Here is a 5,835-nt window from a genome sequence, read left to right as displayed (position 1 = left end):
CACCTGAGATAAATCTCGAAGTGCTTTGTACTCAAAGTACAAAGAATTAGTTTGAAGAATCTAGGCAGGGTCACCCTGCTTCTGAGGAGGGAAGGAGACAAGCATTTATATTTGTATATTTTTTATTGTTATTAATTTTATTTTTTATTTATTATATTTATAAGCCAGACACTGTGCTAAGTACTTTACAAACATTATCTCATTGGCTCCTCAACAACCCTGAGACGTAGGTGCTATCATTATCCCAACTTTACAGGTAAGGAAATTGAGGCAGACAGAAGTTGAGTGACGTGTCTACAGTCACATAGCTAGTAAATATCTTAGACTGGATACGAGTCTTAGGTCTTCATGACTGCAACTCCAGCACTCTATCCATTGAACCACCTAGCTGCCCTCTGAGCCAGAGTGCGTGGTTGATGGAGAAAAAAATCAAGATAAAAGTTATGATGGAGACTTTCAGCAATGTCCTTCTCCTAGCTACTCCTTTCCACTCAAACCATAGAGAGTCAGGATTCAAGATGAAGCATCAGGTAACAACAAAGGCTAGCCTGTCATTAACACAAACCTTAGGAGCTGAATAGCAGAACTCAATCACTGATTGTTTCCCCCAAAAGGCCATTTAAGTACCCTGGACAAGGGTACATTCCCTACCCATAGGAGGTGACTCTGGATTCTAGAACAACAAAATATTTTATAAATGCAAGAGTATTTAATCCAGTCAACTGAGACCTAGAAAAGCAAACTGAATCAAGGTACTTTGATACTGCTACTTTGTAGAAGAGTTAAGATTCAAATCCAGGACTCATGACTTTCAGGCCAATCTTCTTCCTACTTTACCATTTGGCTATTCAAACAGTGGTGAATCATGTGGCAAAACATTCAGAAACTTTTGGGGCTTCAACAAAGCCCCACTAGGTTAATATTTATATGAATCAGGTGGTTCTGGGTCAAGCTAGATGTTCTGGAAAAGCCAACCTCTAACCCAGAGGAAAAGATGACAAGCCATTTGGTTCCTTAGATAAGATGCATTGAACGGGCCATATTTGGACCTTCCTACAGACCGAGGTGATGAGCAAGAGCCAGGAAACTTTACATTGGACTGGAGAAGGTGATTAATTTCCAAGAGAAAAAGGGATTTTTTGTGTCATTTGATACCCCCAGTCTGGGAGTGAACCCATGTGACAGCTGCAGGGACAGGGGTGGTGGCTTTCTCAGGCACACCTACACACACATCAGCGCACATGAATGTGTATCTTCTTTCTTCCATTTGCTAACAGTTCCATACCTCCCTTTGCATTCACATCCCTGTAGGGGGACATATTCCTTTTGTTGAGCTTATGACATTACAGGAACATAATGGTATCTCAGTTTCTATCTACAGATGTCTGTGTATATATGTGTGTATATGTGGACATTTTTCTAAGGTGTGGGCATCTCGTTAGGTAAATAGCCACAGAATTTTAGAACTGAAAGTATCCTTAGACTTCATTTAGTCCCACTGCCCCATTTTACAGGTGAGAAAACTGAGACCAAAAGAGGAGACATAGGATCAAAGGATCAAAGACTGAGAGTTGGTGAAGACCATAGAGTCCAATGTTTTCATTTTACAGATAAACTGAGGCTCAGAGGGTTTTAGTGCCTTGCTCAGGGCTACACAATTAAGAAATGTTTGAGGCAGGATTCGGACTTGGATTTTCCTGAGTCCAAATTCAGTCCTCTATCCACTATCCACTTAAGGTTACATGAGTAGAATGTGTCATCTGATTCCTTCTCCAGAGCCTTAAAAAAGATGTTTCTCTTGGTGTGTGTGTGTGTGTGTGTGTGTGTGTGTGTGTGTGTGTATGCATGTTTCCCTGGTCATAGGTACACCCTTTATGGAGAAGTTAGGTTGTGTAGTGGATAAAGCATTGGGAGTCAAGAAGACTTGAGTTCAAATTTAGCCTCAGACACTTCCTAGCTCTGTGACCCTGGGCAAGTCACTTAGCCTCAGTTTCTTCAACTATAAAATGGAGGTAATAACAGCACCTAACTACCTCGTAGGGCTTGTTGCGAGGATCAAATGAGATAATAATTGTAAAGCACTTAGCACAGTGCCTAACACATAGTATGTGCTATGTAAATGTTTATTCTCTTCTCTCCTCCCTTGTGGCTGTATTAGTGTGTCCTGATACATGTGGGTATATCCCTACATTCAGTGAGTCCCTGGATGTCTGTATCCTGGCATGTCCCTGGATTTGTAGGTGTGTATCTCTGAGAGTGTATATGGGTGTGTCCCTGGGCATCTGTGCTGCTCTTGCCTGCCTCTGCCTGGCTGGCTTGGCCTGGGTACTGAGAGTACATCGCCTTCCAGGTCAGCCATCAGAAACCAGAGCTGTTGCGTACTGCCAGTAATTACAGCAGATAAACTGCTCCAGTTGAGGGCTGTTGTCCCTGGTTGGCTGCCAGCCATGCAGCCCCAGGCTCCGCCGTGGGAGTCTATTCATTTTAATAAGAGGTACACCCTGTGTTATTAAGAAGAGTGTTTATTACTGTCGCCACGCGCTGACAGCAGCTTCCATCATCGTTAAATGGCAAACGGGGGGAGAACAGGGGGGCCTCCTGCTGCAGCTTGTCTGAGGCTCAGGCCCAGCTGGTGAGGCTGGGGTGGGGGTGGGGGGTAGAGTCTCTGTCTGCTGAAGGCTGTAGGGCTACCCCTCTCCAGGTGGGACCCAGAGAAAGTGGAAATTGCTCTAGAGACAGAGGGAGGGATTAAGGCAGATTTCTGCCTGGAATCCAGATGGTTGTACTGAGAAGAGAAAGGAAGCACTTTAGACTGGGTTTTGGCTTTATTGGGCACCTTGGCTTCTTCTGGAATTGGGAACTATCAGCTTGGCCCATTTGTCCTTTTTCCTATTTTTTCTTTTTTTTAAAATAATTTTTTTCAATGAGCAAAAGTTCATTTCCTCTCTCTCCTAACCCCAATGAAAAATCAAAACCAAACCCCTTGTAACAAATGTGCATAGTTAAGCAAAATAAATTGCCAAATTGGCTGTGTCAAAAAAAAATGTATGTTTCACTCTGAACCCTGAGTTCATCCCTCTGTCAGGAAGTGGGTAGCATGCTTCCTCATTAGTTCTATGGGAATCATGGTTGGTCATTGCATTAATCATGGTTCTTAAGTCCATCAAAATTGTTTGTCTTTACAGTGTTGTTATTGTACAAATTGCTCTCGTGCTTTTGCTCACTTCGTTTTGCATCAGTTTATACAAATCTTCCCAGTTTTCTCTGAAGCCATCACTTTCATAATTTTTTTACAGCACAATAGTATTCTCCTTATTCTTTTTTTTAAAGTAGAGGTCAGGCTACTTTACTTAGAGCCAGGCTTACCTATTTGGTTCTTAATCTTTAGGAAATTTCCCTTATTCCTCATTTCACTTGTTCTATGTCTGGAAGTTCAGAAAGAGGGGAGGATCCTGTATTGAAGTGATGAATAGAAAGGGAATCAGTCAGTCCTGGCAGGTGGACAGGTTATGACTGTAAGGCCCTTGTAAAGGGGCTCTTATTATAGTGCTGGGTTAGGGGAAGGGTGGGTCCTGCTATGACTTCCAGCATGATTTCTGTCTCAGCAACTGGTTGTTCTGAGTACTCAGCTCCTTTAAGTGAGCTTGTAAGCGAGTTGGTTAGCTTTTTGGTTTGTCTGTTTTGAGAATAAGGAAATAATTGGGCACAGACTTTGGTGAATAGCCCAGTGCTGCAGACTTTTCAAACTTTCCTATTTGATTTGAGAGAGCTCTGACCAAATTGTCTCTGGGTGCTGAATGTAAGAGCTGAGAAAAAACCTTTTCATAGCGGAGAAAATGGAGGTTCAGAGAAGAAGAAATGACTTGCTCAAGTACATGTAGCTAATAAGTAGCCAAGTTTAGGCAGCTAGGTGGTGGATAGAGTGCCAGGCCTGGAGTCAGGAAGAATCATCTCCTTAAGTTCAAATCTGACCACAGACACTTACCAGCTGTGTGACCCTGGGCAAGTCACTTCACCCAGTTTCCCAATTTTCTCATCGGCAAAATGATCTGGAGAAATAGCAACCACTCCAAGAAAACCCCCAAGGGGGTCATAAAGATAGTATGCGACTAAAACCATTGATATCCCATGATATCCTTTCTATTACATTGAGCTCCACAGACTGTGCCCTAAGCACTTGTTTTAAGGAGGTAAAGAGCTGAGTTTCCTTTTCTTGATGTAGCCACAAATTTGATTTCAAGGACAGAAAGACTGACCAAGCAGCATACTTGTCAGAGGTGATGGCAGTAGCAATGAATCAGTGGGAGAGGCAGTACAATAGAGAGCACATAGGTTGTGATTTGGAAGACAGTCTTAGTGGCTCTGCTTGGCCACTAAATTGCTGTGTGACTTAAAATGAGTTATTAGCCTCTCTGTGCTTTATTTTTTCTTTTGTTTAGGTGGGGATAATAACAACCACTCTAATAGAGTTGATGCAACTCCCAGTAAGAGTATGTGCTAGTGATTTGAAGAGTTAAAAGGACACTGCAGATGTCAAAGGGTGGTAGGTAGGATATGAAAAGGGAAGGCTACAGACCATCCTTATCTCTATCCTGGGTAATAGGGAGTCAAAGAGAAAAAGCAGGAGGAGGGAGGGTCATGCAAATTGCATAGATTATATTATTATTGTAATATCATAATTATGAAATATGATTATATTGTATAGTTTAATTTGGGTCTTAGATTTAGGCAACTCATCCAAATTCTTTTAGGTAGACATCTGCATTTGACAAGTACCATGAATCTAAAAGCTGCCTATCCTAGGACAGCATTACTAAGTCATGGAACTTCTAGTCTTCTCAGATATATTGAAGTGGGTTTATGCTCAAGACCTTTAAAATAGTCATAATTTACATTACTATACTGCTTTCAAGTCTACAAGGCACTTTCTTCAAAATAATCCTGCTAAGTAGGTAGTATATGATTATCTCCATTTTATAGATGAGGCTGGCTGGTCCATGGTTGCAGTTAGAATCAAAACTGGGATTCACACCCTGGCCTCATGATACCAAATCCAGATATCACACTTAGCTAGGATCCTTGAAGTAATTTGCTAAGTTCAGGAGTCAACCAATCAGCTAGCAAGCATTTATTAAATACCTATTATGTGCCAATCTTCATGCTAGACACTGGAGAGGCAAAGAATGAATCAATTCATATTCTCAAGACTCTAGTGAGTGTTAAATAGGATTTACCAATAACATCATCATTTTTATCTTCTCTGACTGCAGATATTGAACATCTACCATGTATATGGCAAAATACCAGACTTGTGGGAATGGAAAGAGATTCAGGGACTGGGTGTATGCTTCAGTCTTTCCTTGTTTGGGAGAGAATCTGGGGCTGAGCTTTTCTGAGAGCTCCCTCTCTGGGACGTACTGCCGGGGAGTTCTTCAAAGCTATTTCTTCCCAAACTTCAATCCTTGTGGTCAGTAATGATTACCAGGACTTCAGCACTTATTGTCCTGCTGCCTGAGTCCTCCCTTTCCTGACAAGGTTGACATTGGGACCCCTCTTGGTTGCTGGTGGCCTGTGCAAGGTTGATTGGGACTCAGGCATGTCACTCTAGGCCACTTCCTCATCACCATAACTCTGGACTGAATAACAAGACCACGAGAATCTGCTAACGCAGTCCCAGGGAGCGCACTCCATTACTCTCTTTTATTCACCCAGGAGATTTATGCTCCCTATCTCCCTTCCCTTTGTCCACCTTCGAGGCCCTATAAGTCATGTCCCCAGGTTGACAGGTCACATGACCTGTGCTGCTGCTCTGTCAGAGTGAGTGATGCTGGGGGG

The sequence above is a fragment of the Vombatus ursinus genome, unplaced genomic scaffold, assembly GCF_900497805.2.
Source record: "Vombatus ursinus unplaced genomic scaffold, bare-nosed wombat genome assembly UNPS02014945.1, whole genome shotgun sequence".
In the NCBI taxonomy this organism is placed as follows: Eukaryota; Metazoa; Chordata; class Mammalia; order Diprotodontia; family Vombatidae; genus Vombatus; species Vombatus ursinus.
This window is presented reverse-complemented; position numbering follows the sequence as displayed.